Source organism: Heterocephalus glaber, unplaced genomic scaffold, assembly GCF_053883595.1.
Source record: "Heterocephalus glaber isolate CG9 unplaced genomic scaffold, H.glaber_assembly_v1.0 deba00001579, whole genome shotgun sequence".
Taxonomy (NCBI): domain Eukaryota; kingdom Metazoa; phylum Chordata; class Mammalia; order Rodentia; family Bathyergidae; genus Heterocephalus; species Heterocephalus glaber.
Window position 1 is genome coordinate 1,123,777 of NW_028258360.1, and position 26,959 is coordinate 1,150,735.

Here is a 26,959-nt window from a genome sequence, read left to right on the forward strand (position 1 = left end):
TAATATGTGATAAAAACTACTTTTGTGATACTGGAGATAAAACCCAAAGCCTTGCACCTACTAGGCAAGCACTTTACCACTGAACTACATCCCCAGCTGCTAATACTAGTTGTGCTAAGTTGAGAAGTTATTTTGGTGGTCATGTTATGTCTTCATTGTTTAGCTCTTAACTGACTCTTTAGTTATTTGCTCTCATATCAGTGTTTCTTTCCTTCATTGCCCTTACCATAGATTTGAGTTGTTTTGTTTATTTCATTGTTCATTTGTTTAATTTCAATTTTTTCACACTAAGATATAGGCTTTGTAAGATATAGGACCTGGACTGGTTCACTGACATACTCCTTAAGCTTTTTAGGAAATAGTTGTTGAATTGTAGAGAAGGGTGTAAGAGAAGGAAGACTTCAAAAGATACTTTCTCATAGTTATAGAAAGTCTTAAATTAATTAGAGTGTTGCATACAAAAATAGTGAGATATGCGTTAACAATTGCCTTTCATACATGTTTTACAAGCTAGTTACATAATGGGATACCAAAAAATCAGCCAGTGTGTTTACCAGATTAATTTGTTAGATTAAAGAAGATAGTGATTGTATTTATCACAAATTCAGCCCCTAGGAAATGTAATTCCAAATATCAAACTGTAAGAATTCTTTGCTCATTTCAAAATTGTGATGTAATCCAAATTGAATTTAGTGTGTATGTATAAGCATAATAAAACTCTATGATCTTTGTATCATTAAAAATAAAATAATTCAGGCTGGGGATTTAGCTCAATGGCACCGTGCCTGCCTTGCAAGCACAAGGTCGAGAGTTCAATCCCCATTACCACAAAAAATAAAAATAAAAATAATTCTTGCTTTTTATTCATTAGTATAACATCCCAGGATATAAAACTTAAAGAAGTTTTAGTTGCCATCAAATATAGTTTTTTAGTTACTGGATCAAAACTTAACGAAAATTTTTTCTGGGCTCTTTTGTGATGATGTATAGTTTTAGCTGTTTGCAAAGAGACACCTCTGAAATGGGATAGACCTAGAATAAGTAATTGCCTCTGGGAGGAAAAATGTATAATATACAGCTTTTTTTTTTTTTTTTGGTACCAGGGATCGAACTTGGGTCCTTGTGCGCTTGCGTAGCAGGAGGTGAAACCACTGAGCTAAATCCCCGGCCAATATTCAGCTTTTACTGGGGTAAAACAAGTTCAGAATCTTTGGGCTGTGTGCAGTTAGATGAGAGTTGGCTGTGGTGCCACTGTTGTTGCGCTGGCTTGAGTGAGGCTTGAATGGGGCCCAGCTGGTCCTGGCTCTGGTTTAAAGGTCAGGGCTGGGTTTCCTCTGACAGCTTCTCCTGGGAACCAGGCTGGGAGACAGCCACCCTCTGAAGCACGCTGTTTTCATAACAGGAGGGAGAAGAACTGGAGGGTGAGGCAGTCCATGCAAGCACATTTAACATGTTCATGACAGGGCTGTAATTCATAGGTGTTGCTGCTGGGTGGTGTAGGACAGTCCCATTGGTGGCACAGGCCACCCGGTAGGGCAGTTAGGCATGCAGCACCCGTGGTTCAAAATGGCGGGGCGTGGTAAGCCCTGTCTCATATTTGCCCATTTTTCATTGACCAAAGCAAAATGTATGGCCAAGCCCAGCACTATCTGGAGGTACATATTTCCCATGGTGGGAGAGACAATAGAATGAGCTGAATGCTTGTCTAGTCTACTGTGGAAACTTTGTTGTGATGAATGTAATGTCCCCTAAACTCTGGAACACAGTGAAGAAATTTCAGATTGAACTTTTCTTAAGTCCAATTTTGTATTTTGTTTTTCTCTAAACACTCATCTGTATGATAAATAGACTGAGGAATATCTTCAGTTCTTTGCACACTATTAGCAAAAAAAAAAAAAAATTTTTTTGCTTTGCAAACTAAGTTTTAGTAGGGGCTGGGGATTTAGCTCAGTGGTTCTGCCGCCTGCCTCACAAGCACAAGGTCCCGAGTTCAATCCCTGGTACCAAAAAAACAAACAAACAAAAAAACCAAACAAACTAAGTTTTAATTATCAAGCTTCAATCTTCCAATAGAGCCAGGAATGATTCTTTCAGATATTTTGCTAAAAGATCCTTTTCTAAAGGATCTTTTTAATGTTACTGATACTAAGTACAGATTCAAAGGAGTCTTATTATGTTATTAAGTTTTTGGTTCAGGTAAGTCTTTGATGGAAAGAAAGTTTCACATTCTTGTTGTAACATAACTCAAACATAGTTTAATGTATTGGTCAAGATCCATTAGAATATCCTACAATAACAACCATCCCAAAATCAGAAGAACATAAAATGCCAAAGGTTTGTTTCTTACACATTACTTGCCCATTGTGTCTGATGGGAGCCATCTTTATTTAGTAGGAGGCTCAAGCTGACCATGTTACTAGTTACTATGTCAAAGGAAAAAAAGAGTGTGAAGGGTTTTTCACTGGTTCTTAGGATTCAGCCTGCAAGATTTTCCAGTAACTTCTGGGCATCCTTTGGTTCACATCCCTTTAGAGAAGCAGCTAAGTACTTACTGCCCCCTGCCTGGGGGGCATGCGCAGGAAGGTGGCATCCTCCCACTGTCCACATGGGAGAGAGCAGCCCTAACCACTACCCTGGAAGATACCTGGGGTGGCAAAGAAAATTGCTTAGTTTTGTTTAAAAGAAAATTGCTTACAATACCAGTGGTGTGCTTTTGAAATAACAAAAGACTACTCTGTGTGGATTGGAAGCAGAATAAATATATACTGCATTATTTAAATAGTTTAAAGTTTCTGTTGTTGTTTTTGTTTTTTTATTTTGTGGTTTGTGATGCTGGGGATCGACTCAGGCCCTCGCTCATGATAGGCAAGCAATGGACTACACCACTGGTCCCTGAAAAATTTGAAAATCTTTACATTAAAAAAGTATATTTATTTGTATTTTATATTTTGTTAAATTTTCAATGACATTTTTAGTAAAGTTTAGTTGAATTTAGTTGGTTAGCTGTTTTGATAAGTGCTGTATTAACTTTTTCATGGTGAAATGCATTTTTACTTTTATTTAATCACAACATTTTTGAGGACAATTTAAAAAATGAAATACATTTAAATTTCTAAAATATTTACTTGCTAAAATAACCTTAAGATATAAAAAGTCTTGATTAACATAGTGTTTCAAATTTCTTCGTACCCTTAGGAAAAGACATTAAAATGTTAATATACAGAAGGTTTTTAAATTTTTAAGCAATAGAAAAAGAACTTTAAAGGCATTTATGATTACATTTGTTCTGGGAAGTTTGTACATGTACATAACACATCTTAATTCTTTTTTGTCCCCTCCCTCCCCTCCCTTTGTTCCCTCCAACTCTTCTTCCCCTTCTCATTTGCAAAAGCTCTATTTCCATTTTTCTTCCTTCAACTTTAAAACACATTTTTGCCCTCCACTGAGAATATCATTTCCATCTCTTAAAAATAAAAATTGGGGAACATTATATTCAAGCTCATTAGCTTCATTTATGTGATTTAAAAAGTTAACCAGTAAAACAAACACAAATTAATATTACATTTGGACATAGATGAAAATCAACACCTTGAAAGATGTCAACAAGTTAATCAACAGTGGAAACTGCAGCGCATAGGTATAAGGGCTTTATGTGAGAAAAGTGAAACAGGGTTAATATGGTATATTTTTGCAACAGCACGGCAACTGGCCCATCAAGGTGTATCACCTGCCTATCTAAATTCTTTCGTACAGCTGGTTGTTTTTTTGGTACCAGGGATCGAACTCGGGACCTTGTGCTTGTGAGCCAGGCAGAGGAACCACTGAGCTAAACCCCTGGCCTTGCACAGCCTGTTTTAGAAGAAGAAAAGCATCTTTTCTTTCTAGCCTTCTCGGTTCTCAGCTTAGATCCCTGTAAGAAAAGGCAGACTAACAAGGGAAAGGCATGCACATTTATCTAGTATAGGTTTTACCTGACCCAGGAGCATTCATAAGGAAATAAAGAACCAAAGGAATGATTAAACCTATGCTTTTAGATTAGGTTTGGTGAGGAGTAGAGAACCATGGGAAATGTGATAGGATAAAGGGCTGTGATCGAACTGTGCAAAGTGATTCCTCTAGGTTCCCTCCATTTTTGGATGTAAAAGTGCTCCTTCCTCTTGGTGTAAGCAGGTTACCTCTCATTTGAGGTTTCAGGACTGGAGTTAGCGGAAGGTCAGAGAGTCTTTCTAGCACCTGCCATTTCTTGAATTCTTGCAACTTAAAATATTCCATATGCCAAGGTGCATATTTTAGGGTAGCTTATCCTGAACCCCATCACTGTAGTGGGATATTCCTAAGGTTCTAATAGCTTTTCCAGCAGCTTCTGTTTATATGTGTTGCGTATTTCATTCATTTAGTTATAAATGATTAATAACATGGACATTGAATACATTTTAAAACTGTAACCCACATATTGCTAGAGTCCATTAAGCTTTACAGTTTTGAATTTACTAAGGCATTTAAAATTTGATCTTCATTGAGGTACTCAATGAAAAGTATATATATATAGTATAGGTATATATACATATGCGTATGTGTATAAATACATATGTTTATATCCCTTTTATTTATATATCTAATAACTTTATTATGTTATTTTATATTTTATATTTTGCAATGCTGGAGTTTGACCCAGGGCCTCATACATACTTGTCAGGTACTCTACTACTGTGCTCCATTCCCAGCCCCTGCATTTCATTGTTAATAGGTCTCAAGTTGTAACTGGTACCCATATGAATTGAATGCATACTTTTCTTGCAACTGTCATTTTTAAAATACTGAGATTAGCCCTTTTTGTTGCTAATTTCTGTTACTAAATATGAATTATTAAGTGTACAGTTCCAGGCAATATTTTAAAATAATAATGTCAATATTTTGAAAAAAAAGTTTAACTATTCACAGTTCTTTCTCCAATATATCCAGTATTTGCTTCCAGGAATTTATCTTTTGCTGTAAAATTTCTTCTGACTCAGAACCTTCTGGTTAATTTATTAAACTGTCATGGAATGCCTGAAATTTTCTTGGGGGAAGGAGGTGGCAAATAAGTGGGCAGTTAAGTTAGCGTATTTCCATTATGTGAATAAATAATAAGTTGGATTTCAAACAAATCTGTTAAATGTTCTCATGAATTCACATTTGAAGAAAAAATAACACAGAATTTTAAAATTTGTAGGAATTTGGCTCATTGGAGCAAACTTTTTAATTAACAGGAGAGAACACACTGAAGTTGAGTAATTCATCTAGGATTACATGGTGAATAAAGTGAGAAGTCAGAGATTCTTGTGTCTAGTAATTCTCTTTTTATTGAAGTTGTCTGAAATGGAAAGAAAGTTTTTTGTTTCTGAGGTTTTCTGTTTTTTTTTTTTTGAGGAGGGCAGTACTGAGGCTCGAACCCAAGGCCTGCCTGTCACATGCCAGGCAAGGGCTCTACTGCTGAGCTACACCCCCAGCCCAGAAACTACATGTGAAGTTTTATCTCTATGTATTTTGAAAAAAACAGTTGAAGAATTTCACTTCTTTAGGGAGCTTGTCACCCACTCTTACACCTGATAGCATTCCTCAAGAAAAAAATGTAGTTGCTCCATTTAATTATATATATTCACTGTAACCAATGACAAAAAGTTAGAGAACTTTAGGAAAATAGACCCTAAGACAACTTTATTCTTTTGGGACAGTATTGCAAGTTTTCAATGCAGTTTTCTTCTATCACTTCATAGCATAGCTAATAGCTGGTTTGTTTTGTTTGTTTTTTTTTGGGGGGGGGGTACCGGGGATTGAACTCGGGACCTTGTGCTTGCAAGGCAGGCAGCGGAACCACTGAGCTAAATCCCTGGCCTGCTAATAGCTGATAAATGGAATATTTTTGTCAAACCAAAGCTTTTAAACCCTCACTTCTGCTAGTTTTTATTAGCTGCTGAAGAGTCTTAAGATCAGAATGCTGGCTTTACATATCAGAAAAACAAAGTTAACTGCAACCATGGCTAATTCTTTTATTAGTTCTTTAACCACTTCTACATAATGAATGTATGAAACATTCATTTTCAATTTTCAATAATCATGTGTCTCTTTTTATTTTTTGAGGTCTTTTAAGATACCGACAAAACTAGGAGCCGAGAGAAATTTCACATAGTGATGCATACAAATATTCAGCCTTAACTCTGAATTTTCCCATAGTGAAACAGTGTAAACTCTTGACATGACTTTTATGGAGCTTTGTAGTCCATAAAAATAACATTGTTGTAGAGCCTTCATGTGCGTCAGCTACAACTGAATGTTTTGAAGTCTTCGCAAAATGCGGACAAGCCCTTTCCTTTGAAATGTGTGGGGCAGTTTGAGATGCAGCTTCTCAGATGGATTTAATTAGTTCTTCATAGGACTGGATGTTCGTTTGTTGCAGCTGAATTCTCATTTCATTCACCCATAACTAGAAACACCTCGCTTCAAACGGGTTTCTTCAAAGAAAGAGAGGTTTAGGGTTCTATGTTTTACTGCTTTTTGATGTTGGCTTCCCTTTAACTGAGAAGACCTTATGTTTATACAACTGTTATTATTAAGAAAACATAGCCTGCCTCACCAAGGTTCCTTTTGTATCAGTGCTGTCTGTTGGTTGCAGTCAGAGATCTGTGGAATGGACCTGGCTGTGTCAGACCATTACAGCAGCTGTGTATTTGCATATTTTGCTTGTGAGAAGCGTTAACCAAAAATACGGCATAAACTTGTGGATCAATTCCCTATACCCCAAATCTGAATGCCTATATAAGGTAAAAACCAATAACAAAACGTAATAGGGTGGTTGATTGTTTCAGAAGCCTGTAATAACCCCCAAAACAAAGCTAATCAACCAGCAAGGCTTGCCATAACTCAAATAGTAATTGTGTTCTGATTCTCTATGCCTACAATGCAGGGGTGATAGTATGCTTTTCAATAAATATGTTGAAAGTGTGAGGATATATTCTTCATAGTAAAATAATGTCTTATAAAATATACCCATCTGTTATTTTAAAATTATCCCCAATGCTTCACATGTCATCAGAATAGCTGCTTGAATTTACCCTAAAAATAATGTTCTTTCTTCTCCTTTCCAGTTAGTGTGTCTAGGGTCTGGCATGTGCATCATCAAGGCAGCTTTTATCTTCTGTGCCCCCAATTCTAATTACATTTCAAGGGGTTGTGATCTCTCCCAGAATCCTACTCATTCATTGTGTGTAGGATGAAACGCTTCAGGGGTTTTGGGGGCCGTTCAGTCATGGGCACAGGTTTGCATCTTTAAAAGTTTCTTTTTTCTTTAACATCCTGATTTGTGTAAAAATCCTAAAGGCTACTCTTAAACTTATTAGTCTTTGCCTTTAAGGAAAGACAAAGTTAAACTGCTGAAGCCTAAAATTTTTCCAGAGCCACAGCTTACTCTGAAAAAGATGCAGTAACAGATCCCACAAATTCTTCTGGTGTCTTGTTTCAGTATTCCACCCAAGAATCTGTAGAATCTCAGGCTTATGTTTCTGACTTGTATCTTAGTCACAACTGATCTTTTGCATCTTATTCAATAGTCTCAGTCTTATGTAAGTGTGGTAATTTCTAAAACACTTGGGCATTGATCTTGGTTCTTGATTATATGTTTTGTGACTTTTGAATATTTTGTGGAACTCCTGGTGTTAAGAGAATTACAGATGTAGTATAGGAATATATTATTGCATTTATGTAGATTTAATAATTTTTTAAAATCATGGGTGTCATTTAAAGTATTCTCTAAATGGTTCTACTTTTAGTATTGTGCTATATAGTTTTCTGTTTTTATTTACTGAAAATGCTCTCAAAATCTTAGTAGAAATATAAATCACAAAAGAACCCTTGTGAATTATCTTTCATATCAATCTACAAGACAACTTGTTAGGGAATCCTATTTCTAGTAGTTGATGTTAATAACTAGCAGATTACAGTGATCACACTTTCTATTATGCAAACTGGGCAGTCTTATAAACAAGAAACATCAATCACATCAGGTACAGGGACGTAGGCAGTCATATTCTTCCATTATCTTCACATTAATCTGCCCGCCATTGGTATTTATTAATCAGGTTTAGTTTGGGGCTATATAAGGGGGTGGTAGAGAAATAATAATGTAACTTTGTATTGAAAACAATAAGTCTTTGAAGACAGAAAAACTTCCTCTGTCCTTTACTAGTCAGATAACCCATTAGAAACTGTTGCTTAACCCCTCTGAACCACTGTCTTGTTAGTGTTTTATTTAATTGCTGGTATGAAGGAAAACATGAGAGCCAGGCGGCAGATGGATTTGAGTTTAAATACCAATACTGGAACTGCTGGCTGTGGAATCCAGTAGGAGTTAGTTGTCTTTTTCTCCTCTATAAAATGGGAATACTGTTCTCTAGGGCTCTTGTAAAAGTCAAACGAGATTGCCCAAAACGACACTAGTTCAGTGGTTGGTGTGTAGCAGGCACTCAAAGTATTTTTCTTTCTCCTTAAAAGTAATGTTAAAGGTAGTGTACATAAACATATTGCATTTTGGTTTTTAAAAAAAATCTAATGTAGCTTTTTATAAGCAGACTTTTTTCCATTGTATGAAAATTTTGTGAGATGTTTTAAAGATAAAATTACATACAAACATTGGCAAGACTTGTCAGAACCAATTAACATTCCTTATGTTCATTTACTTTATGAATCCCCTTTTTTTTTTTTTTTTTTGGTACTGGGGATCGAACTTGGGTCCTTGCGCTTGCAGGACAGGCGGCAGAACCACTGAGCTAAATCCCAGGCCCATGAATCCCTTTTTGAGGCTGTAACAGACTATCTGGAGAGTAGTGATAGTGGCAATCTTTATATCTTGGTGATTGGTTTGGAGAAATTTTGTCAGGTGAGCTTGGTGAGCCACTGTGAATGTTTCCTCCTCCTCTCTCTTCCTGCCCCAGGACCCCTCTGTGGTTTGAAAGGCTGTAAGAGCCTGCAGTTCCTTCTCCTCCCACTATGGGGCACACCTATACTGTTAAGGTGTAAGGCTGACCAGATCCTGCTCTTTGGGAGATTTGTCCCTTCTTTTTTTTAGAGCTTTTTCTTGTCCATGGACACTCTACTGAATGTCTCTTGTAAATGCCAGATATCATGGATTTACCATAGCAATTATTACAGTAACCATTCTTCACAATACAATATTGACCCTTGCTATTGTGTTTTTCCTTCTAAATGCATTTACCAACAAATATCTGAATGGGCTAAGTTGAGGTGTGATCATCAGATCAACCTTTTCTAGCTCTGGAATATTGAGCAATTGTTTACCTTCCCTTGAGCCTCAAATTTGTCCTCTGTAAAATGTGGTTAACAACTCTCTACTGTACGATTATTCTGAGAATTCAGTGTATGTAATATGTATTAAAATATCTGGTTGATGTCAAGCCCTAGTACTTGTTCCCTTTCTTTGGTTTAAACTCATTTCTCAGAACAAGTGACAAAATTTAAACAGTGGAAATAAAATCAAAGGACGTTCATAATCTGAATATTTCCAGTATTGAAATTTCTGTTTTGATTCAATAGTGTTTTGTAAAAAAATATTTTTATTTTTAAGAGGTGAAGTTATAAAATAAAAGATACTATTTTTCTTTCTTGATGCTTAAGTCTCAATAAAACTACACATTGTTCAAAATTTTAAAGTTTAGCCAAATGACTGAGCATGGCTTCATGTGACTTTTTTTCTTCCTCATATTTGTCATGGCAGCATGGTGATGGATTTTCTCTACTGTTGCTTCATTTTATCACTTTGTTTTTACAAAAACTGGTTGAGTTTAAATGTGCGATATGTGGCTATTACACAGAATAAGATTGAGAAAACCAGGTGGAGATTAAACATAGCACAGTCTCCTCTTGTAAATAACTGTAGACAAACTTGATGGACTTCACTCAGTTGGGCAAAAGTATTTGTTTTGTTTTGAAAATCTAATGATAATGATCAAGAATTGGCTAGCTGTATCTCTTTAATCATTCAAGTTAAGAATGACTAATAGGAGAGCTGTTCTTACTACGTTTGTGGTCAAGTTCGAAAGAAGCCCTAGAATTTATGATCTCATTTATAGCTCACTACCAAAAACACCAAGGAAGTGTGAGAGCTGGCAGTAATTGGTGAAGTTGATGGTAGTGGATGTTGTTTCTGTTAGTTTAAGTTGTCAAAGATTGAAGAAACCTCTGTTCTGTTTCATTCCACCCCACTGGTTTCAGCGCATTAGTTGATGTTGTAACCAAAAGTTTAAACATTTTAGTTTAGCCTGTTCCAGAGTGTTTTAAATGATCCTGTAGGCATACTACCCCACACCACACATTGAGAACTTGGCGTCAATGAGGTCTTTCATTCTTGGTTGAGTCTAACATTTCAGCTTGTAATTAAGCTGCAATGCAAGAAATATACTAACTTACAAGGAGGATATCTTTGCTAGCATTCTGTATATGTCATTTGCTTATTCAAGCATGTAAAATTTCAACAAGAGGAGGTAATTTTGCTTAGATTTCTTGATTTGAATTGTTCTACTATTTGGCACTGGCTGGAAAAAGAAAAAAAATCATATTGAAAGCATTGTTTTGTTAATGAAGTTGCTTGTCCTTTTTTGTGCCAAATTTGGCAGGTAAAATTACCATTTATTCTGTTTGCTAGAGCCAGAGAATAGATTGTTGAGGAAAAGTAGCAATTTAAGTAATGACACTAGATAGAATGTGCTACATTATATACATCTCCCATACTTTTAGATATTGACATGCAATTTTTATTTCTCTTTAGTATTGCACTTTATTTTTAACCACTTTATTACTTCCGTAGCTTTCATCAGCTACATGCAATTTGCTTCAATTGTAAAAGATTTAAAAAACTATTCCTATTAATTATAATAAACCAAAGTGAAGCATTTTGATCCAAGAATAAACTAAAGATTGTTTCATTTGTCCTGGACATTTCAAAAGGATTGCATTATTTTAAAATGTGAGCAGTTATATAAAATAACAATAGATAAAATAGATACAGAATCTGAAGAAATATCAAATTCCAGGTGTTTGTGATTTCTTCCACATTAAATACAGTTTGCTATTTATATGCACTTTAATTTTTGGATTGCAAATTATAAAAGAAATTTTAATTAAAATTCTTGTTCTAAAATGGGAAAGCATCTCAAAATATGAATAGGTACTTTTGTTGGATTAGTCATTTGTCTAAATGAAATAACGTTTACTTAATTGGAAATATTTTATTTCAGTTCATTTATAGGTACATATATATTTGAAATAAACATAGCTCACTGTTTCTCATAGATTAGATATATCTCAGTTATAAAACTTCAAGTTTAAAAAAATTATTACTACTAGAGTTTACATTATAATGGCTTAACTTGTTCCCCCTGCCCCAGAAGAAATAGGAACTAATTTGGGCATATATGTTTTTAAAAAGCCAATGCGTGAATTTGTAGGCTTACAAATGTTAACTCAGAATCAGTTAGGGTTGAGTATTTCTGAGACTTGTAACCATCACTCACTTCTTTCTGTAGGCTAAACTAACTGGTAGGCAGGTGCAGATGTTACAAAATCTAACATTGCAATTGACACTAATTGGCATAGTTGTTGGCAGTCTTATCAGAAAGCAAAGGGCTGAATGGTTGAATGGGTTTAGAGAACTTGAATGATAATAAGCATTTTTATATGCATCTTGAATTACTTTTGTGACCCAGACTAACAAGAACACTTTATTCTGACCTCATCCTTCCATGAATAGAAATTGGAGAGAGCATAATATGCAGTGTATGTGATTACTGATTGTTTTTCAGGTAACCTTTTACAGCTATCTGTTTTCTTGCCCCCTCCCACCACCATTCCCAGCACTCAGATAAGTTCATGTGTCAAGTAAAATGAAGGTAACTATTACTGAGTATTAAATTATTTGATTAATTTGATGCCAAAAGCTTGTTGCATTATTGTAGTGTAAACTAAAATTTAAAAAGCATTCATTGGGCTGGGCATGGTGGTGCACGCCTGTAATCCCAGCACATGGGAGGCTGAGAAGTTCAAGGCCAGCCTGGGCTACATGTGGAGACCCTGTTTCAAAAAACAAAAACAAACAAACAAAATTCATTGAATTTATGGATGCAACAAGAAGTCTGGGATTTGCTTAGCAAGTGGACGAATCAGTGAAGTATAGATAAAACAAGATTGGCTTTGAGTGGATAAATTTTGAACACCAAAGGATGACTATATTAGGGCTTATTAATCCTCTCTCTCTCTCTCCTTCCCTCTCCTGCTCTCTCTCTTTTTGTAGTTTTCCAGAATAGATAGGTGGCTGTTTGTTTAATTTGAATGCCAACCTCCCCCTTGGCTGTTGGAAGGTTTTTATACTTGCCAGATCCTTCTCGGGACATGCCCACCCTTCCCCTTCCTCACTTTTATCAAAAATTACCCATCTAAAGTGAGAGCTGCTGCATAACTTGATAATTTTTTTTTGTTTATGTGTAAATAAATTAATTTTTTGACAGTGTGGATTTTAATAGGAGCTTTCTAAACACTCTGCCTTGATCAAAAGGAATGACTCCTAGGATGGAAATTATAGTCACTGGGGTGGCTTTTATGTCTGTCCTGTCCATACACCGCCCTTCATCCTAACATGAGTGTTCAGTGATGATTTACATCGTGTGCAATGATGGATCTGAGTTCTTGCTAGGGGTAGAAATACTTTTCAAAATAAAGTACTTTTCCTTAGTTGAGTTAGGAAAAACTTAGCTTATATTTGCTTATATAGGTGTTTCAGTTTTGGGTTCCTCTTCCTTCAATCATTTAGAGTAACCTGCCTTGTTTCCTTCCATCAGTGGCCCCTGTTCACAGAGGAAGCAGAGGAGAGATGCTTGCTGGGGGCTTTAGCTTGGAAATGATGGTCTTAACACAGTCACTAGAACACTGCTTTTTCAGTTAACATGGCTTAACTTAATTGTTGTGATTTTGTCCGTTGACATGATCTAGATGAGTAGTTGGTGCCCACTTTATACTCTGCTGTTTATGTAAGTTCTTTTGGGCTTGATTACCAGCAAATAATAGTATACTTTTTAGAATGTGTACGGAATACTAATTTTTGATTAACAAGAGGAAGAAAAACTAAGATAATTTTTCAGACTGTTGTTTTATTTTCCATCTGTCTTGAGAATTGACTTGAATTGACTCTTGGAGTTTCAAAGTAGCATTGCTTGAAATATTTTTGAATTTTTTAATAGCTTTCTGAGGGATTGAACTATAAAATTATTTCACACAACCCCCCCCCCCCCCCAGTTTCTGGCAGCCTTCAAGAATGAATGTAGTTTGTTCATTAATTTCTTGTACTATTCCTAATTGTTTTCCACTCATTTCTTTCCTCCCTAGCTTTGAATTTGGCCATGATCTGTGTATTATTTCTGGTAACTGCTACCAAAACTGATATATATTAACCACACTCTTTTTCAAGACTCCTGGAAAAGTGCCAGGCTTATTCTCCTTTGAGTTTGAGAACACAGTTTTACAAATAATAGAGTAGTTTTACTTTGTTCTCAGTCATCAGAATTAAAAGGATTTATCTAACAACTTGAATAGATATTTTTATTTCTGTGGACATGAAAGTGAAACCCTAGAAATGGGGTAGAATTTTAAGTAGCATTTTAAAATTGTTTTAAACTTCTTTCTTATTCCCTTCCTTTCTTTAAATGAGTTATGTTAAATATTCTGGGCTATATACACATTGAGTGGGCAATGAGGTGTTTGTCTGTATAGATTCTGTGTGTAGATTTTGTATTATAAAAAGGCTTAATGGAGTCTTTTATGTAGTTGGAATAATTGCTATTGTAAGTATTTACAGATTTTTAAATACAAGTATTACCGACACTTTATAGGACATTACAATTAAAAGTATTTTGACATAAAAGTTCCTTTATTAGTATTAGTTTTACTAAAATTGTCTTGAAAAGTTTCAAAAGAGAATCATGTTGTCAGTGGTCAACAGTCTAAGGTAAAACACACTTATCTGAAAAACTTAAAGCATATGAAAGTGCGTCATTATGCTTATGTCAGTTTTATGATATTTTAGTTTAAAACAGCTTTTGTAGCATTCCAACCTGTCTGTAATGATAAAGATAAAAGATTTTCTATTTTACATAATTAGATAATTTTTACTTTAATATAATATATTTTGCCAAAAATGTACTGGTCTTCAAGATCTGGGCACTGTGCAACTTAAGAATAAACCACTAATCTGCTCTTATGAGCTTCCAATTTGGAGTGGTTGAGGTGATGACAGTAATGATTGTCATATAAGGCACAATTTGATAAGTACATAGAGATATAAAGTGTTACAGAAATTTAAAACAGGAAGACCTCATCCAGTTTAGCAGAAGACAAGAGGTGGTGTAGTTGGATCAGGGGCTATGAAACAGAAGGTCACAAGCAAACTTAGCAAAATAAAGAGCAGTGTGAGGCAGGTAATAAAGGATGGGTGGGTGAGGTTGCCTATTCTAAGTATAAGAAATAGTGGGAATAAAGTAAAGGAAATAGTGCCTGTGCATATTTGCTAAAGAAGAAATAAAAATCAGAATAATAGTTTGACAGATCGAGAACATATAATACAGAAGATCTAGAGGGTCTTATGGAGAAGTTAGATAGATAGATAGATAGATAGAGAGATAGATTTTTAAAAATTCATTAATTTATTGGTACATTTTAGGTATACAATATGCTGACATTCACTATTGGGAATTTATACCTTTACATAATGTATCTTGGTTTTATTCATTAAGCAACCTGTCATGGTTAGATCTAAAATATCCCCCCAGTGCCTCATGTATTCAAAGATAGGGCTTTGACAGATGATTAGATTGTGGGGACACTATGCTCACAGTGGATTAATCCACTGAAGAATTCAGAGTTGAATGTGATGTTAGAAGGTGGGGTCTGATTGGAAATGGGTTGCTGGTGTGTGACTTAGAAGTATTTATTTTTCTAAAAAAAAAAAAGAAGTATTTATTTTCCTCCCCAGCTCCTCCATTCCTTGTCTGCTTCCTGGCTGCCATGGGTTGAATAGCTGTCCTCTGCCATGTTCCTTGGCCATGCCATTTCTGCCGTGGTGCCAGTTGACCATGGACTGAACCCACTGGAAACTGAGCCAAATAACCTCTCTGCTTTTAAGATGTGGGTGTTGAGTATTATGTCTCAGTGATGAGAAAGCTGACTAATACACAACCAAAGCCATGATTTTAAGCTTTGAAAACTCATGACACAATAAAACCACAGGTTTAACTTGTCAATGGAATTGAATGGAACTGTAGGTGATTGACAGTAGAGCCTTGGGAAGATTTTCTAGTTTGGGGTAGGGATGTTGGTGGTAGTGGTTAGTGGTTACCAGTAGGAAAAGTGTTTGTATTTGGCTTAGTGTCTGATAGCAAAATTCAGTAAGATAGACTAGAATTATCAGCAGTAGTGTTTCAGAGGCAGAGGATCAAGCAAGAAATACTTGGCAAATGGACTTTCTTTTGGAATTCTTTTTGTCACTCTTACTTGTTGTACAACTCATTAATCCCATTTCTCTCTGGCCAAATTGGCTTGATAATTAATTTACAACATGGACTGGAATTCTTTAATATCCATCATGACTATCCAAATTGCCCTGGCCTAATAATCAATTTTCTTTAACTTTTACCTGGGAATTTTAAAGTTTTCACAAAATTGAGAGGCATAGAGTGAGCACCATGAGTGGTTCTGATCTACCTATTCTTATTCACCACCTCTTTTTCCCCTGAAATATTTTACAGGAGACAATACAATTATATAAATTTATGATAACTGAATTGCAGATCTCAGTGTCCTAAATTTCCACACCTGTGCCTGTTAATCATCTAGTATACTGTTTTTTTCCCAAAGAGAAGCCACTCTTTTTTAGATTTTATTTTACATTAGTGTAAAAGCAGTCAACCTTCTTTGCTCTTTTCATTTTGACTAAAGCATTGTAATATTCATTTTCTGTAATATATACTCTTTCATTTACTATGGAAAAAATATAGGTTGACGATTTGTGTATATGTTGGACATCTTGAGGGGGGACAATGTAGCAAGTTGTTAACCAGCTAAGGGGAGGGAGTTTCTCACCTTGAAGGGAGTTACGAATATGGAAGGGGAAGGTCAGTGTCAACTTGTGGGCAGCGGTTGTCTGTTTATTTAGGTTGTTGTTTTATAGGTAGATACAGAAACAGATTTAGTGTGTTTCCTTAATGTTTAACATTGCAGTAAACAAATTTGGCAGAAGCCATCTTAGGCGCTGGGAAAGCAGCCTCACATTTTGACACTGTGTGCTTCTTGCACATCACCTCTGTGGTTTTCTTGCTAAAGTGTGTAAATCCTGAGGGAACATTCTCCCAAACTGATGGACATTTTACTAGGTAACTGGTCTGTATTCTTCAAATTACCATAGACTGAGTCCTTAAGTTAATTTTTCCAGTTTTAAGCTGGGAAACCAAGGTGAAGGTGCTAGCAGATGACTGTCCACCGAGGGCTACTTCCTGTTTTGCAAGTGGCCCTATTCCTTCCATGTCCTCGCATGACAGAGCAGAGAGAAAGGAAGCAAACTCTATGTCTCCTCCTCCTCCTTCTACAGTCTCCTCTACTTGGTATTGAGGATTGACCTGTATCCCTAACTATTTTAAATTTTCAGGCAGGGTCTCACTGGCTCACTAAATTGGCCAGGCTGAGCTCACACTTGCATTTTTCCCGCTCCAGTCTTCCAAAGTGCTGAGATTACAGGTGTGTGCCATCATGTCCAGCTTGTGTCTCTTTTTGTAAGACACTAATGTTTTTATGAGGGCTCCACCCTTATGACCTAATTACCTTCCAAAGGTGCCATCCCCTAATGGCATCACATTGGGGTTACACTTTCAGCATAAAATGCACAAGGTTGTGAAAAACAATTCAATTAAAGAACTAACTGGATCAGACTGACAGAGACCAAAGAGACATGAAAACGAATATGTGTGAGCTTAAATTGGATCCCAGACATAAAAGGCCATTATTGGGCCAGTTAGTGAAATTTCACCAGGGATTGTGGATTAGAGGTAATATTGGGTAAATATTAACATTCTGATTTTATTGTCCACTTATATAAAGAGAACGTCCTTTTACTTGGGAATATATGCTGAGGTATTAGGGAGAATCTACAACTGTTCTTTACTGCCTGTGAAATTATAACAACTGGGAAGTCTGGAAGGAAGGTAACAGGAACTCCATGTACTAGTGTTACAACTTTTACATATGTTTGAAGTTGTTTTATAAAAAAAGGAACAATAAAAAGAAATACTTCCCTAGTATAGTTTTCCCTAGGATGGTTTACCTAGAATGGTTCATTAGAAAGCTAGAAGTTAATTACATCATTTTTCTATTTCCTGTTACAAATAATAAAAAGAAACTAGTAACTGTTTATCTTATTTACCTGTAAGATTATGCTGATGGTCTATAGAGCTGATAAGCTGCCCTATTCTCTTTGCAAGTACATGATTTCATATAATCAACCTAATGAGTAGTTAGAGTTTTATCAGGTCTTGCCTGAGATTTAATTATACAGAGCAAATAGCTCATTGTTAGCTTATCCACTAGGTGGATATGATGAGTAGATCTTTGGGCATCGGATGCATCAGTTCCTGCATCTCACTTTTATGTGGCAAAGAATCTGGGGCTATGATAACAAATAAAAAGAAAAAAGAGAGAAGTTTTATCAATCATGCTTTTAAAATATTCTATTAGTTGACTAATAATCCATGAAAAATTTTAAGAACATAAAACTAATTCTTTTGGGAGTAAATTTGTTACGATTTGAAGATATAAATTTAAAGCTATCAAATATATTATAGAATTATAATGTAAAAAAGATAAATATTTTAGTATGTATATCAAAAATAATGTCATTGATAGTCATAAAGGCTGAAAAAAAAGGAGTACAAATCTGCCAGAAAATCTTTTGTAGGTAGGAGGATAGAAGACAGAATATCAAATATATTTATTGCTGGGCTGGGGATTTAGCTTGGTGGCACCGTGCCTGCAAGGTCCTGAGTTCAATCCCTGGTACAAAAAAAAGAAAAAATATATTTATAGTTGAGTGGGAGAAATGGGCCATTAGCTGCAACCAGTACTAGAATGCTAAACTGTCAGAGAGACATAATATAAAGTAGGTAAGATTAGTAGGAAATAGCATCTCAGTGTTGCAACATGTGGGAATTTGGGAAGAGTAATTACTTAGACATTCTTGTGAAAGCCCTATATTATTTCAATAATGTATGTGTTGTGAGGTGCTGAACTACCACCTTAGGTAGTGGGATTTTATTTAGGATATCTTTGATAGTAAAAAGCAAAAGAGATGCTAATAGAAATCAGATGAAATTAAGAGGATCAATAATGGAGGTAGTATTAATGAGGGAATAAGAAAAGTAGAAGGTCAAGCTGCCATTGAGCTGCACTCCCAGTCCTAAAAGTAGGTGTGTTTAAAATAGTGGTAAGGGCCGGGGATTTAGCTCAGTGGTTTCACCGCCTGCTGCACAAGCGCAAGGACCCGAGTTCGATCCCCAGTACCAAAAAAAACCCAAACAAATAAAATAGTGGTAAAACAAAGTGAGCATAATCATTCTTTTAGGAAGAGTACCTAGCATCCCTGGAACTAGCTTTTATTGGGGGTTATTACATAGTAATACTGTTCTGAGTTCCCAACTTGGTGTCTCATAAGCACGTTATGAACATGCATTTTACATATAAGGAAATGGAGTCACAAGTAGGTGTCTGTGGAGCTTAGGTTCAAACACAAGCCTTCTGTTGACAATACTAAATGGAAATGCAGGATTTCAAACATGATCCAGTAGCAGAGCATCAGTTGTTCCTTATGTAAAACTCATCTACCTGGAGTTATTCATTAGGTTGATAATAATTTACAGTATGATCTGCAGAGAATGACCTTATCACACCAATCCAAAAGAAACTACCACCATAATTAATCTGTGGGCAAAATAATGTAGGATATCCTTTTCAACCGTAAAACTGAAATTAAAGTTGTTACTGATCAATTAATGAGGCGATAATTAAACAGAAATTAGACAACCTGATTGTAGATCAGTACCTAAAATTTGTTTTTGCAATTCACATCATTTGAGATATATTTAATTACATTTATAACACATGCATTTTTTTTTTTTTTTTTTTGGTACTGGGGATTGAACTCTGGTCCTTGTGCTTGCGAGGCAGGCAGCGGAACCATTGAGCTAAATCCCCAGCCCCAACACATGCATATTTAACATAATCTTTTGTGATGGATTGATGGATTTTTACTGTCATTATGTCTGATTCTTCTTGATGTTTTTGTCATTGTTACATACATTTTGGGTAGAGAAACAGAATTGTTTTCAAGATGATAGTGACAATGAACAAACATGAGAAATGATTAGTCCTTTTTATTTTTATAAAATAGCCATTTTATTTCCCTGTGGAAGGTTATGAGGTATAATTACTATATTTCAGAATAATAGTCTAATAGATACAAGAACAAGAAAAACTCACATTTTCATGTTGTATTAAAATAATAAGACTATTATAATTCACATTGAATTGTTAAGAATCATTATAATAGCACAAACTGGTTTGTCATATTTTATCTAGTAAATAAATGAAGCAAATACCTTAGCAACTCATTAGATTTAGTAAAGGAAAGTAAAATCATGTATTTATTATTGTTAATATCTTGAAGTACATTTGTGTTTTCCATATCTAGTAGCATGTTATGTACAATTCAGTGAACTACAGAATGTTAGATGGGGGTAATGTCCCATGTTATTAATAGCATGTCATACAAATTCCTTTGTTAATGGGAAGTATGGATATGCCTCTAATTTATTATTATAATAATAATAACATCATGAATAATCATGTTTTTCTTAGTATTTAAGAGATAAGGATCAAAAGAACCAGTAACTATGTCGATCTCTAGAACAGTCTTCTCTTAGAGTGTGAATATACAATGAACACCTATTAAATGCTAGCACTGTATCTTTTCATTTAGAGTCCATGTGTTACTTTTGCTTTTAACATGTAGGTGTAAGTGAAATAGTCTGAAGAGTATTACAAAGTAGTTGCTCCTATAAATTGTATAATATATATGGCTCTTTTATTTCCTCATATGTAAAACGGGGAGGAGAGGGTCAAGTTGGAGTATATTTCTTTCTTTTTTTTTTTTTTAAGTTGGAATATATTTCAAGGACACTTTTCAGCCTGTGTCAAATCTGAAAACTGCACCACTTTTTGTGCATTGCAGTCATTTTCAAGATATACTATATCAACAGCAACAACAAAAAAGATATACTGTAACAGCCTGTTAAAGAGGCAGGAACTAGTTACTCCTTTCTGAAAAGAGTTATAGCTTGATCAACAAATCTGTTTCTTATCCTTCATTTTGTTTTCAGAAATAGAAGCAAAATATATGGTCACAATCTTTCTAAAAGAGTGAAGTACCTGGATTTTTATCAGTTAACTGTGTACAATGCTAATTTCCTTAACATTTCATGACAAAAAAGAGACTAGAACTTGTGTATGACAAAAAAAAGATCTGGTGAATCAAAAACACTTCTTAACAGCCTGTATCTTCCCAGAGTTTTATTATTTTTGGAAAATACTTTTGGCAAATATTTTGTTTCCTGTGTTTTGCACCCCTAATATTGAATAAAATTTTTAAAAATATTTAGCAGGTGCCTACTGCAATAAAAGTTATAATATTTTTACTCTGTCAGGAGGTATCTCTGAGGAAGTACTTTTTGGTTTTTTAATGGTAAAGGATGTAAGTAATCTCTCTCATGTCAAATTAATTCAGAGTGAATACTTTTTTTCCCTTATGATGACGTAGATAGGAAAATTGAATGTTCCAAACAATGCATGGAAAATATTCCACAGCAGCATCATTTATACTACAAATGCAGTTAAATGATTTTAATGGAATACAAAATTCCAGGTAGGTTATTAAATGTGGAAAAATACCTTCTTGAAATAGGAAAGAAAGCATGGTTTTGAATTGTTGTTTTAAATAGCATAAATATTCTTATTTTGAATAACTTTCAACCAAATCTATCTCTTTGATTATGCTGGGAGAAAGTGTTTAGAAAATACAGAATATGGAGATTAATTTCATGAGGTCTGTCCACCAGAGCCTTGCTCTGATTCATTCAATTTATAATGCCAATACTTGAAATTAGAATACAGAATGATGAGACAACAGATGTCCTTATGCTGGAGAGGTATGTGGCACATCCCTTTTTTTTTCCTTCTTTTTTGGAGTTTACATTTTTCAAAAGCCAGCAGCACATCCCTTTGCTCATTCTCACATTGGTTTCATTTCCCCTTTATCTCTGGTTTTTTTCTTTCTTTCTTTTTTTGGTACTGGGGATCAAACTCGGGACCTTGAGCTTGCGAGACAGGTGGCTGAACCACTAAGCTAAATCCCCAGCCCTATCTCTGGTTTTGTAAATGATCACTTTCCTGTTTATAAAATTGTCCCGGCTCCCATGAGGCGTTTGGATGGACACGTGGGAGGCCCTGTGTGGGCAGTGAGTGCACTGTAGCAGTCTGGGTGAGAGATGGGTATGTTGTCCGGGTTTGGGCTGTGCTGGCAGCAGTGAGATAGACAGAAGTCCTCTGGGTGTTTGAGAGCCTCCCCAGACCTTTATTATTCCCTGCATTACTATCCTCTACCCTGCTATACATAATCTCTCCTCTTCCTCCCCACCCTTTTCCATTGTACTATCTGCATTGCCTGCTTTGTGACCAGCAGACTCTCTGGTATCTAACTTACCTGGAATATTCTACCACTTTCTTGCCTTAACTGAAACCTTCTGTAGTTTCTCTACTAGTACCTCCTCCTCAGAAATGGAAGGTGGGATTGTTTTCTTCCTTCGTGTCATGCTAGACGATGATTCTTTCTTGTAAAGTCCTTTGTCTTTGAAACTCCTGTCATCAGTCTATCTCATCACTTCACCTTCCTCTTGGTGACCTCCAGATTCCCTTCCTCTCTGCCTTCATGCAACTCTTAGTCCCGGCGTATTCTTTCCATCCACAGACACCTTTCCTGTTTACCTGCTTACCAGCCTAAATTCCTTCGCCTGTACTTACATTCTCTTACAGATGTCTTTGACTTCTTCAGTCTGTCCCCATTTTAGGTGAACTCAGCCTTTCAGTCTCTCATCCAATTCCAAGTAGCTGAGGACTGTGGATCCCATCATATACCAAGGGCAGAGCCACATCAGCTATGTGCCACAGCAACAGCTGTGCATCTAGCCCAGGTGGCAGCTGGCAGTTTCTCTGACAAGCTTACTCCTCTCCGTTTTCCTCAGTGACTCCCATCCTTACTGCTGTAGTTAGGATTCTCACTTTCCTTATCCAACTGATAGTACTTCTGAATGTCCTCCTCCTCCACACTGTTTCATCTAATTCATTCTCCAACCTGTAGTCAGATTGATCTTTAAAAAATACGGTGGATGGTGTCACTCTTCAACTGGCACCTTCTTTGTTCCCATTGCTCTCTGCACTCTCCAGGTGCCATTATCCCCTTTGTTTTCTGTCTTCCAGGCACACTGGTTTCAAAGCAGCTCAGCCTTTTCTTGCTTCACAGTTTTTGTTTTGTTTTGCTTTGGATTTGTCTAATATGTTATTTCTTCTGGAATGTTCTTCAGTCCTACCCACTCTCTATCGCTAGCAGTCTGAACCAATTTCTTACCCCTCTTTTTAATCTTAGGTAAAGGTCACCTTCTCAGAGAGACTTCCCTTTCCTCTGAGAACTAAAGAATACTGAGAATTAAAAAGAAAGTATAAGATTGCTGAAGAAACTGGGCATGGTGGTGTGCACATGTAATCCTAGCACTTTGGGAGGCTGAGGCAGAAGGATTGCAAATTTGAGCCCAGTCTAGGCAATGTAATAAGATCCTATCTCAAAATAAAAATAGTTTTAGAAGAGCTGGGAATGTGGTCCAGTGGCCCTGGGTTCAATTCCCCGGCAACCCCGCCCCCCATCCTGAAGAAGATGATGACATATCAGAATACACTTAGTAGCCACACTGTAGAAGGTTGTGGGAAAGATTTGTATGCAAGTAAAGAGCACTTGTTCTAAAACTGTTGGAGGAAAGAGGAGATGTGTGTGTGTAGTTAGGGAGTTCAGTCCAGACTTGAAAGCAGAGGGCATGCAGCCAGTGTAGACTGCAGGTGGGGAAAATTGATTCAAAGGGATAGACTAGGAAGGAGGACATGTGTGTGTAGGGGTAAAGGAAAGGATGTGACTGATGATGCAAGAAAATAAGAGGTTATGTCCATGGCTTCAATTTTGGTAAATAAAGAGAGGTAGTCATAATAAGAGCATGGCTCAATATTAATATTATAATTAATGTAAATTTCTTGGACTTGAATTCTAGGTCTATTTAAACAAAGAACATAACATCTTTAGGTTAATGTTCTAAATAGAGGTGTTGTATCTTTGGATTGTCTTTAAAATACAAGAGTTTTATATAATTTTAAACATTCTAGTATTTTCAGTGTGTTAAGACACTTTAATAATAGTATCTGCCTTGAAAAGTGTGAGACTTTGAGCCCCAGAGTATTGTGTCATTTGGCACTTTGCTGTTGGTGTGTTTTTCTTTTTATCTCCACTGAATTTGACTTAATTTGTTAGCTTTTATTGTCTATTAAAAATAGATTGTAAAAACTTCTATCATGGAGGTTCTTGAACAGAACAAAAATTTCTTTATAATACTGGTAATCACCATATCAGGAATTCACTGTTGAAGTATACCTGAAATAAAAGAGCTTTACAACCACAAAACCACACAGTGTTAGACCTAGCAGAGAGTTTTGTTGTCAGGTACCTCCTTTTCAGATGAAGAAGAGAAATTGTCTGAAACACATTATAAAATTAGGTGTACAGGATGAAATCAGTGAATTTACAGTCAGAAAAATTGAAATGAGTGTCAATCTGTGAGCCAAAATGCAATTTTAAGGAAACAGCTACCAGGTATTACGTGACCACTAGTGAAAGATCTGGAATAGCTATTGTTTACATATTATAATGACAGAGGAAATTTGCACACTTATATTTCTGACTTTAAAGAAACCTTAAAATATATATAGTACACTTAAACAAGACAAAACTTTTAAAAGTACCAGTGGTAAAAAGCAGCCCTTCCTTCTAAACCCCTGTTTCTCAGCCACTCTCCTCCACTTACACAATTGTCTAGAGCTATTTGATGCATTTTTAAAAATCATAGTTGTTTTTTTTCCCTTAACAAATGATAGCATATTGTATACCCAACTCTGCGTTTTCTTGGAGATCATTTGTATCAATGCTTTATTTTTAAAGAAGGGGCCCCCTAAGTTCTTATATGCTGCAGAATATATATTTATTTGATATATTTTAAGGAAGCCTTGGCTGGGTATAAAATTAGGAAACATTATTTTCTTTTATCAGTATTTGGACCATAGTACTATCTGGTCTTCTGTATCCATTTTGCTCTTGGAAAATGAGAGTAACTTGAGTTTTTTCCTTTCTTGTACATGATTTTTTTTTTTGGTACCAGGGATCAAACTCAGGACCTTGCACTTATGAGGCAGGCATGGTGCCACTGAGCTAAATCCCCACCCCCAGTACATGATTTTTAAATTTCTGCCTACACATTCACATAATTGTCTCTTTAGTTTTAAAATTTCATAAACAATACCAGCCTACAAATTCAAGGTATTATTTATTTTGAAAGGTTTTATCTGATCATAACTGACTTTGTTTATTCTTTTTGCTTTATATACTTTTTCAACAAAAACATTTGTATATTCTTTCTTTCCCTTTTCTCCTTCTTTCATTTCTGTTGTCTTCACTGTAACTTGCTCTTATATTATTGGCCTGATTTTGTTTTATGTGACTTCTTAATGTCCTGATATTTCTTTTTAGTCACATTCTATTTTTTAGTTGTTTCTTCTTCTTTTTTTATTTTTTTTTGGCACCGGGGATTGAACTCCGGTCCTTGATCTTACGAGGCAGGCAGCGGAACCCCTGAGCTAAATCCCTGGCCCTTTTAGTTGTTTCTTAATGTGGCTTTTATCTCTATAATGTTATTTTTTTCTTCATTTTTTCCTGAGTTTTAACAGGTTGCTTTTCATTTCCTTCTGTTGTTGCATAATCTCTTCTTTGAACCTTGTTTTTCTTCTTTGAGCTTTTTTTTTTTTAAGAGGGGGTCATGTTTCCTATGCTTGGTTGCCTTTGAGACTGTGGAGAATTATTTATCTGAACTCTTCCTGTGTTTCTTTGAGTTCTTCTTGTGTTATAATGCTCTTAATTTACTTTTTTTCTCTTTACAATGTTCCTTTCAAAATTATACGTGAAGATGCAGTAGTAGTTATTTTCTGGTTGTCATTTGTGTTGTACTCGAGGTGGCTGCACTAAGCATGGGCTAGCTGTAGCTTTTCCTTGGGTTCCTTATCGTTATCTCTCACCAAATTTGCTGTTTGCTTCTTTTGCTGCAGGGCTTATTTTCCATGGGTTGTTGGTATTGAAGAGTTAAGGTGGTAGTTCTTTAAGCAAAGTTTGTAATAATGAAGTGCCATCTCCACTCTGCAGCTACATTTTTGGTCACACTTGCCTGGAGGATTGGGTGTGAGCAGTATATATGGCACAGTAACAATTCTTTCCTTCAGTCTGCCCCCACCTTTTCATGGTATTAAACTCTGGTTGGTCCAAAGAGATAGTTTCTACTGCCCCTGTGACTTATCCTCACAATTAGATTCTACTCATAATAGTATCAATAGAATCATTGCATCTATTGGTCAGAATTATGTATCTTGGAGAAATCCACTTAGTGCTGGAACCCTGAGAAGGCATGTGATGGCTTTCAGCACATTCCCTTCCCACACCTTACAGTTTATGATTTGGAGCTATGATAGTGTCCTTGCTTCAGTTATATGGTGATATTACTAATTTGTACTCATCACTTATCAATCATACTGGGAAATATAGTTGTTGTTTTTTTATCACAATGTATATTCTTTCTCCTAGGTCCTCTACCTTTAGTAGGGATGGAGGAAAAGAAAACATGCCTAACTTTAAAGAGTATCTTTTAAAAAAATTAGTAGTGGGGAACTTGTTAGGGATACATTTTGGTTCTGCTATAAGTTTATTTTGAAACTTGAGCTAATGTTAGTATCCCTTTATTAGGCTGTCTACTATAGACTTCATGTTTTCTTGCCTCTCATACTAAAGAAAGTATAATCATCAGTGAATGAAAATGAAAAACTTTTAGAACTTGTTATTTTAAATTAACTTTGATTTTTTTCTTTTCAGTTACTTTCATATTATTTATTTGGAAATTAATTTTTTAAGAGTATCTCTGCTTTGAAAGACTATAGGGTTTTTTGCTTTTGCATCTTGAATGGTGACTTGATGGAATTAGTCATTTATGATTGACAAAGTATGATGGAACTTTGCAGAGTTCGAATGGTCTTTGGGTATTCAATGCCAAAGAATTTTGTCTAATTAAAGCTTCTGTTTAATTAAGATAACAATGCATAGTCCTTCATTAAAATTAACACAGAAAAAGTTCTTCCTTGGTCCTTGGAGAGGATATTATATGCAAGGCTTGTTACGTGGGTTGCAAAATGTCACTGGAATTTATATGCATTACTTGTCTAATTGCAGTAAATGTAGCATGTCCAGATAGGTTCTGAGTTAGAAGGCTGTTTGTTACTTACAGAAAATGCTTGAAGCCTCAGTACCTGGAGGCAGCTGTTCACAGGTCCCTCACCTCTCCCCAGAGATGGCTGGGGAGACTGTTGTTGGACCCTGTCTTTCATGGCGGGAGCAGTAAACATGACAGGTTGTTTGGGAGCC

General features: G+C 35.7%; 1 protein-coding gene and 1 long non-coding RNA gene across 19 annotated transcripts in view; both read left to right on the forward strand.

Annotated features, from left to right (window-relative positions):
- The window catches only part of LOC147823460 (uncharacterized), a 35,839-nt gene extending 8,902 nt beyond the window's left edge, over positions 1-26,937 (forward strand). Inside the window, exon 2 of the long non-coding RNA XR_015443864.1 lies at positions 1,104-26,937. This is a non-coding gene — a long non-coding RNA (uncharacterized LOC147823460). The remainder of the gene's footprint in view (positions 1-1,103) is intronic.
- Pcca (propionyl-CoA carboxylase subunit alpha) overlaps positions 1-26,959 on the forward strand; it is a 399,147-nt gene that overhangs the window by 286,285 nt on the left and 85,903 nt on the right. The gene's annotated exons all lie outside the window — the stretch shown is intronic.